We start from the raw sequence: 9,116 nt of genomic DNA, 5'->3' as shown, positions 1-9,116 counted from the left end.
CACAAAAAGTGCCCCAGAACCGAATGGTGATGGAAAGGTGATGGAATCACTCTTTTGGTGGTAAATTCCCACCACAGAATCACAGAAATGTTGATTGGAAGGACAATTTTTGCACACACACTAAATATCTGTTGCCCTAAAGAGTAAAGCAGGCCTTAACTCCTTTTCGTGGTCTTGACGTGATCCTTGCCACCTCACAAATGGCTGAAGGCTGTAGCATGGAGGATCCACAGGACTCCGAGGTCTCTGGGTGTCCCCACTGCATTAGTCACTAAGTGCACAGCCACACAGCGCCGTGCCTCTCTGCTGGGCTGCCACAGAAAGAGCCTGATTCAATGCTAACGCCTAAGCAAACAGCGCGCTGCCCTACCAAATCAGGAGCAGCCCTTCTTGCTTGTTTTCTTCCCGGCATTTGGACTGCAGTACATTCCAGTTGTGTAAAAAGACTTTGCTGTTTGGAGTGTGCTGGAATCAGGTGGTGAGCATACCAACAGCCAGACAGGATACTGAGCTTCCTGTGAGAGTAAATACTGAAAGTCATGCAAAGCATCTTTCATTCTGGCTTGGCCGCAACAGCCAGTACAGCCGCTGGAAAGGAAGGGGCTTCACAGAGACAGAGAGATTATTCTCTTCTGGCTTAGAGACTACCTGGCCTTTTAATCATATTTGTAAGCCTGTGTTTTTAAAGGTTGCTTACTTTGTTGGCAGAATGTGCGCCTACAAGCCTTCATTTTCTGGGAGCTTGCAGTCTCTCTCAGGGGCCTGCCACACAGGAATACAACCAGAGTGTGGATGCTCTGCATCTCCTAAGTACGTGGGTAAAACTGCAGCATGGGATGACTGAAGGAGCTCTTGGACTTATCCCAAGTCTGCGTTCAAACATAAACTAAAAGAGAAATGTGCAGCTAAGAAACAGTCCAGATTTGCCTTGAGAAATTGTACTTGTGGACAGTCTCTCTTACGGGCTGTAAGCACCGTTATCATCAGGAGAGTGATGCTGGCTTTGTCTTGGGGTGTTGTTTTTTTTTAAAGGCACAATTCAGAAAGTCTTCAAGGGAATGACTACAAATTTCAGCGAGTTTCTTCTACAGCAGAGGCAGAGCTCCTTTGGCAGAAACTCCTTGACCTATTAAGTTGTCTTCAGAATTTACAGGGACTAACTTGAAAAGCCAGTTTCCTCCCTAAAATTATATGGAAACCATTTGCTAGGCATTCAGAACACCTTTCCATGTGGTGTGGTTGTTGACATATGAACGGACTGGAGCAGATACCAATGGCATCCTTGTTGTTGTATTTTACAAGCTGCATCATTCACAGTCTTGAGGCCAGTGAAATTGCAACTGTTCTGTGTAGTTTGCTGATAGTCACAGTGAGGATGAGCACAGGAAAGCCATTGGGATCACAGTAGCTGGCATATTCTGCAACAGGTCGTTCTGACCTTTCATCATAACATCCAGGTGTTGTATTTTATACTATTTAGTACACTCCTATTTGAGTGGGCTAGGAAGGAATCAAGCCATGTATGGGCATGCTTGAGCTGTGTTTCAACAAATACTTTAATTTCCTTAAACAAGTGCAGTTAGAACTCTGGCCCATTACTCCTTACTCCTGTCTGCCCTTGCTCCCCACCTGTAGAGTAGAAATGACAGCACAGTCTGGCTCACAGAGGTGTCTGATGAGAGAAATACCAGCATCATGCAGGAGCAGCTCAGTTAAAACAAGTCACAAGATTAATTCAAGTCCCTATATCTACAGCCGGGTCACAGTAGGACTTCTCCATCACCTTGTGCAAGGGGTTTTTCATTTTTCTGACAATCAATAAAAATGAGATTATACTCTAAAAAAGCTTGCCTTTCATACCGATATCTACAAAGTTCATGGCCTTCAAACAGTTGTGTTTTTTTTTTTTTTCCCTGGCTGGTCTATTATCTGTGATTTCCTAATAGAAAATTCAATATTTTCATTTTAACTTGCAAAACCATATTTATATCAAACATTGTGATGATTTTATAGACTCACACTACTTTTAGGGTTCTCTGTCATTCACCAAGGCTTAAAGCCATTGGAGTCATTTTGGTAAATCAGACTTTATGGCTATGTTCATGAGATCCAACGTAACATCAGTCCAGGCTTTTGGAAATAAATGGCTTTCAGTGCTGCCAGTTAACTTGTGAAAAGATACTGCAAGGATATTCCCTCCCCATTGTGTGTTTCTTCCCCAGTAAAACATTAGAGTGTTCTAATACTTTAATGTCTGCAAGAGTTTTAATATCTCTTCCCTCTCGTCTAGCAATGGTTTAGGTAAAGAACCAGATACGATACCTTTTTAACAGAAAAGGAAATAGCTTAAAAGCACTGTGATATTTTTTGGAGTGTATCCAGTTGATCTGTTGGTCTGTACTTTGACAGTTGGCTTTATTTATTGTCCATGCAGTATGTTTAAAGTATTTTATTGCTTCTGCAGTGTTAGCAGAGATCTCTGGAGAAAAGGAGGCTTGATGGGGATGTTTTGAGGTTTGTGTCCTGCAATGTGCTCTGCCTATTGAGGCTTTCATCATAAATCCTGGTGATATAACCCTCTTCCCTAGAAATGCAAATTCCAGAGTTCTTTATCAACATCACTTGTCTTCAGTGTCCTAGTGAGAAGTGTATTAGTACTGCATTTTCAGTGTGGTGCTGGAGGGAGACTGACTTGTGTCTGTAAGGGATTGTGAATGAACACAGTTTTCCCTGAAGTGATTCCTCTGGGAAGAAGCAGTCGTAAATGGGTTGGTCCTAGCATCTGAGATGCGGTTACTCCAAATGGCCACATCCTTTCAAAGCATGTTCCTGTGCTTTTCATAACCTCCTCTGAAAACTACTGTGTTCCACTACTATTTTTCATGGTCATGTGCAGTTATTTACTTCCCTATTTCTGCTTCATGCTCACAGTTGCTGTCCTCTTGCACAGAAGGAAAATGACCAGCAGCTTCTTACTTCATATGCATCACCTGCAGGACAGCCATGAAACTATACAGTGGTAGGATAGCTGCTGTCAGGAACATCTGCAGGGAACAATCACTCCTCCAAGGAGACCCATCTGTATCATTCTTGGGCAACAGATGACGTGTTTAAGGATGCAGATCAAAGCTCAAGGGATTTAAAGGTTGCATGCCTCCCTTTCCCAAAGGTACCACAGGATCTTGGATAGAGCATTGAATTGTCCCTGTCACACTTCCCCACGTGAAATGCAAGGAGTGCTTCTGCCTTTTCTACTTTTGTCTGTTGCAGTAGTAAATTCTTCAGTGCAGGTACTCTACGGAGGGCACAGACAAACCCCAGTTGTGTTTGGGATTGGTGTTACAGTAGCATAGAAGGAAAATGTAATGAGAAACGTGACTTTTAAAAAGTCACAAAATAGACCTTTGAACTCTGCTCTCCTGGTGAGGAACAGATAAAAGAATGTGATTAAGTGTTTGGTAAAAACAGTAATAAATAAAATAATGTGTTCAACACCTTCTGAATTTTACTCACTTGACACCATATTGGGGAAAAAAAAAAGCCTTTTAAACATTGCAAAAATGCATGGGCTACAGGCTTTAAAACTTTTCCTGTAAATTACAGCTCCGTTGTAATGCAGATTTATATTAACATAGCTTTAGTGCTTTAAAAAACTACCTGTCCTGAAACGAAACATGTGAAATTAATCTACTCCAATTCCTTTTGTGTTATTCTCTTTACAAGCTGGAAATCTAACTTATCTGTATCTGATCAAGTGCCAATAATGATAGACTTTAAGCAAAAACTTACCCAAATTCCTGACATGGTTTAGTTTCAGTTTAACCAAGTACAGATTTTTCAGGGTATTTCTGTAACTGATTTTGTATTTGGTGTATATTTATAAGAGATTTCTGTCATGTGAGAGAGGCTAGGGTCATTCAGAGTTTGGCTTTGCACCTTAATTACTGGTGTTGGTATTTATTTCCTAGGCATTTTCTTTCAGCTGTGAGAAGATTATTGACAGCCTTTTGGCAAGGAGCAGGATGTGGCAAGCCTTATACCTGGATACGAGGACATTGCCATGTCTTTGTTCTGGTGGAGGGAGGTGTCTGGCATTAAACTGTACCAAGTGCACATCAGGGTGTGCATTAGTCAGCCCTGCCGGACAGATGTGTTATTTCCTATCCACAAGGCACAGAGGTGGCATGCCCATGCTAAGGCAAAAAATGCAAGTAGTCCAGATCAGAGACTGGAGCTCTTGATTCTGTCTATATTATTTGGCATCGAAGCAGCTTCCAGCACCTGAGATACAGTTCAGGACTATCCTCTCTGAATGCAGATCAAAAAGATTATTATTGCTCCAAAAAATTTTCATTCCATGTGCAGCATGAGAGAGGTCGGTGCGTACCAGGTAGTATGGGACAAAGAGAGATCGTGGCCAGAGAGGAAATCTTGTGCCACGTGCACCTTTGTGATACCACAGCTGTATGAGGATTTTGCCGCGCCATTCACTCTACCCGCGGTGGCCTGGATTCAGCACTTTGGCTGGGTGCTGTATACAGCATGTCTTTGGGTGAGTGATTCACAAGCTCCTTGAAGTCTCCAGCTAAGCCAGCAGGAGCACAGCTGTTTGTACTTATATCTGCTGTTTTCTTTTTCTTTGGGGTCAAGCTTTAAAATGAAACTTGCCTTGAGAAGCGGAGGGTAATGTGGGAGCTTTTCTGGTTCTGCACTTACTGGAATGGGTACAATCATTCATATTTTGCCCAATACTCAGTGATAAAGCTGAATATTTTCTAGACAGCTGCCATGTCTAATCACACTTACTTGTGTTTAAGTTTTGAAAGCTGATTCCTATTTCTGGTAAGCTTTCATGCCATCTAATGGACACAACATTATTTTAAAATTGTGGACACAGGCAGAAACACTGCTTGAAATGAGGCTGATTTTAAATCAAGGTAACCCTATTTAGAGTTAATTACGACCCCTTGAGGGGACCTGGCTTGAGAAACCCTGAGAATATTTACAAAATTGGGATGTTAGCCCAAGGAACATTTATTGGGCTTGAAATAAGCCCACATCTTTTTCCTTTTTTTGTTTCTCCTTTTTTTTTCAGCTTGAGAAGAACAAGTATAATTGAATTGGCAAAGCCTTCTCTCTGACATTGATTTTTACAACAGCTTTACCTTTTAGACAAAGTCTCACATGTTATTGATTTGAAAATTCGTTGTGAATGTTTTAAGATCTGGTTTCTCTCCGCTCTGGGGAAGAGAAAGAGCAACGTGCAAAATAGTACAGTGTAAAGAACAGGTCAGGAGCAGAACAGTACATAGGCCATTTTCCTGCCTTTAAATCCAACATTTGGCTGTGTGTGTTTCCAGAGTTTGTTGTTGCTGTTGACTTAATTCTTTCTGCAACTATGACAGTTACTAAAGGGCACAAGCTACCTCTGGACTAATTTAAGTGCTTGCCCCATGCCAACACAGAGCTCCACTCTTCGGATGTCAAACAAGTCTCTTCTTAAGTGCGGAAAAATAGCAAGTCATCTTTGGAAAATATTCTGTTGCTTTTGGTTTTAATTAGCAGTGCTCAGTGATACGAAGGATTATTATTATGTCAGCAGAAAGATCCCCACTGACTCTTGTACCAGAGGAAACCACATCTATATGGCAGAAGTCTTTCCCCAGAGACCGCTCAGCTGTTAGAGAAGGACTTACCCTATGTTGGTCTGGAATATTTGCTACCTGTGATGCCATATACTCCCCCTGTGTTTTTTTCCATGAAGGGTTAAAAGAGCACAGGACTGGACATAGAGCTGGTATGTACATTAGGCATAGAGTTTAAGTAGACATTAGGATATGGCTCACCTGAGTGTTATGCAGTGATTCCTAAATTTGAATTATCCATTTGCTAAAATAACACTTCCCTTTGCAGTGAATCAATTCTGACTCTACCCTAGTGGCTCGGATCTCAGGATGGACCAACTCTGAGACTCTGTAGCCCACTCAGGCCTTCCAAAGTAACACAATCTCAAGTTCCCTTTGCCTCCGTGGTATTTGTGGTATTTTACAGCTACATCATCTTCTGGTGGCAATTAAGGGACAACTCAACGGGAAATGAGTCTGTGCATTAGAGAGGTATGAAACTGTGAGGTAACTTCTCAATATAGTGAAAGAATTGATCAGCATACGTGGACACTAGAGTTGAAGGGGTTGCCTGGCCTTGCAGAAATACCTTCAGACCCTAAGTATACAAAAGCAATGCCATGTACTCTCCAGGCATTTCAGGGCACATCTTGTATGGTGTTTTGTACATATATTTCAAATTTATTCACATTCTGGAAAGCTGCGCTAGGAATGTCTACAGTCTGGCACATAGCCTATTCCAGCTACACTGCTTAAAGCACTCTGCAGAAAATTCCACCCCACTCCTATACAATTCTCCTCTTTGTAGCTGCAGATTTAGATGAGACATAGCAGCCCCAGTCCCCTGCAGTGCTGGCGTTTGCTCACCCTGCCTCTCTAGCCTGGCAAGAGCAGGATACGAGGAGGTTCATCAGGTGTTAGTGGGTGTGTGGACCCCACCTTATCACCTTTGCCGTGGTGGAAAGACACAGCAAATGGAGAAATCATCACAGCCCTCAGATCCTTTTCTTCCTCTGCTCCTTAGGAATAGGTGACCTGGAGACCTGGTAGCCAGAACTCAAAGCTGGGAAGAAGCCAGGCCACATTTCATACGGGACTCTTCTCAAAGAGGAACTGCCTCAGGTGACAGTGTCTATAAGAAGTACAGTGGAAAATCAGAACATGCTCTGAGAAGAAAAACTGAGTGCTCCAGCCTCCCTAATCCACACATCTACCCAGACGCCCAGAAGTTAACCCAAGTCCAAAGGGCTGCAGTGTTTTTTTAAGCCGAATATTTCTTCTCATTGGGGACCAAGGTAATTAATTGCTTCAGCAAAGAATGACATGTACCGCACCGTATTGCTTGCAGAAGTTGCTGATGCCCAGAAGCAAAGATAATACTGCATTCCCTCTATTCTCCAGCCTCTCCCCTGAGAATTCAAATCAGTAACAACCCATTAGATCTCAACACTGCTTCCAAGAAATGTGGCTAAAACAGCATTTCTTTGGAGGTAACAAAAATAAATGGGACTCAGAAGAAAAGCAATTTACCTATGAAACTCTCAGAGTTCCAAACATCAGCATATCTCAGCTTTCTTGGGATTTTTTTTATTTTTATTCTGCATTTTCTAAATGGCATTGATTCAGTCCCTGTAGATGGGCCGTGACGGTGCACATCTGGTTTTATGGTTAAGGAAATAGCTGATTGAATCAATACACTCAGCACAGCTGACTGGAGTAAATAAAAGAGGATTTGAAGGAAGCCTTGTTTTCCCCTTGATGGGTAAGTCCACCATCAGTGCTGCTGCAGTTGCCCTCGAGTCAGTGGAGTGACATGAAGATGGAAGTTGTATTTCTTCATGAACTGAGCTTGCTTGTTCTCTGTCCATCATAACTTTAGTTTCGGGAGAACTTTGCTCTTAGAAAGCAGCAACCATTTATACCTTCAGTAAAAGAGAGAGCCAACGGTCTGGGCCCTCTGCAGGAAAGTGAGACTGACCCACTGGGTAAATGATTTCCATCGCTGGATTCTGTGATCACACCTAATTATTCTGCGTGGAGCAGTTATCAAACATGAGCTGCTTTGTTCTCACAAGCCCATGGGAAGAGATGGGGAAATGGTAGGAGAAAGTATTGTATCCCGAAGGGAGACCGTCAGGGTGTAGCACTAGGAAGTCTTGGGGGTTCAAACATGGCAGCAAATCTAACTTCACAGTAAATGAACCACAAAACTCCTGTGGAGCCCTAGAGTTTCAGCTCTGGAGGTCACAGGTTCATGTTTCTCTGCTTCAGCCTCTTGGGTACAATGCAACTCTAAAAATTCTCTGTGGGGCCATTTAAAAAAAAAAAGTCCACATCACCTCTGCAGTGATAGGGCAGCCAGAGAGTGGCACCGCAACAGTTAGTGGGAACCCACGATGAGCGTGACCTACCAGGGTGGTCCCTTGGGTGGGCAACATGCTACAAGCAGCAGCTCACTGCTCCCTGTGCCTGCCAGGTGCATATCACATTCCCACAGAGCAACTGGCCGGCTGTAACCATTCCAGCAACTTTTCCTTCAAGCTGATAATTGAAGGTAAGACACAGACCCTTTAAAAATATCTGTTTTATTTTGTTGTCTTTGTTCTCCTTGCTGAGACCATACACAGAGTCTTTCAGACCCCTGTTTTCTTGCAAAGTCTGTATCAATCACAGCTGTAAAGTTATTGTCCTAGGAGTGGTTTTTCCCAGGCAGTGGGAAAGTTATTTTCTTAGGCACCTCATTGTCACTTCATATTCTTGGGAACTACTTAAGAGCAGGATCTGCTAGCTTTATGACAAATCCCTTTATTTACATGGAGGGATGGCAGATTTCATTTTATCCCCTTTAAACGTTGTGCGCAGAGTGCTTCAGGAACAGACCTGCAAACAGAAATGCTGGGGCAAGGTTTGCTCCGAGCCATCCCTGGGGCTGTTCATCTCCCAGCTTTTGCTGCTGCAGCCCAGATCACTTCCTACAGATACAGCCTGCCCCTTGCACCTTGGGTTTAATCTTCTGTCTTCGCTGCAGCCAGGTCACTGTCTCACCATAAAGCCCAAGCAAAGACAGGGGAGATGCTTATTTTGTAATACCTAGGGGCTGTTGATTCTGCATGGCCCTGAACCAGCACGGCTGGCCCCAGTTACCTAAATTTGACCTCTCCAGAAAGGTTGCTTCTCTCATAAGTAGTTGTAGTGTAAAGGTAGGAGCTTCCTCATCTGTACAATTACACTCCACTTACAAAGAGCATATGGAAAAATACTGCCACAGCTCGGTTTGGACTTGCAGTGTTTTTCTCCAGCCTTCATTTCTACCCATCATTTGAAGTCTATGTCACCTGAAGCCCTTGGCTGCACCCCAGCAAAGAAAGCATCACCTGCCTGCCCCAGGCAGCCCAGCTCCACCCCAAGGGTGCAACTCCTGCAGGTGTGAAGCAAAGGTGTCATGTGGGAGTTTGTTCCTGAGTAGAAGGTACTTGGCTGTGTGGTATTTAT

This window comes from Aythya marila (assembly GCF_965140915.1).
Source record: "Aythya marila genome assembly, chromosome: 17".
Classification (NCBI taxonomy): Eukaryota; Metazoa; Chordata; class Aves; order Anseriformes; family Anatidae; genus Aythya; species Aythya marila.
The sequence above is the reverse complement of the archived record's forward strand: the minus strand, read 5'-3'. Positions refer to the sequence as shown.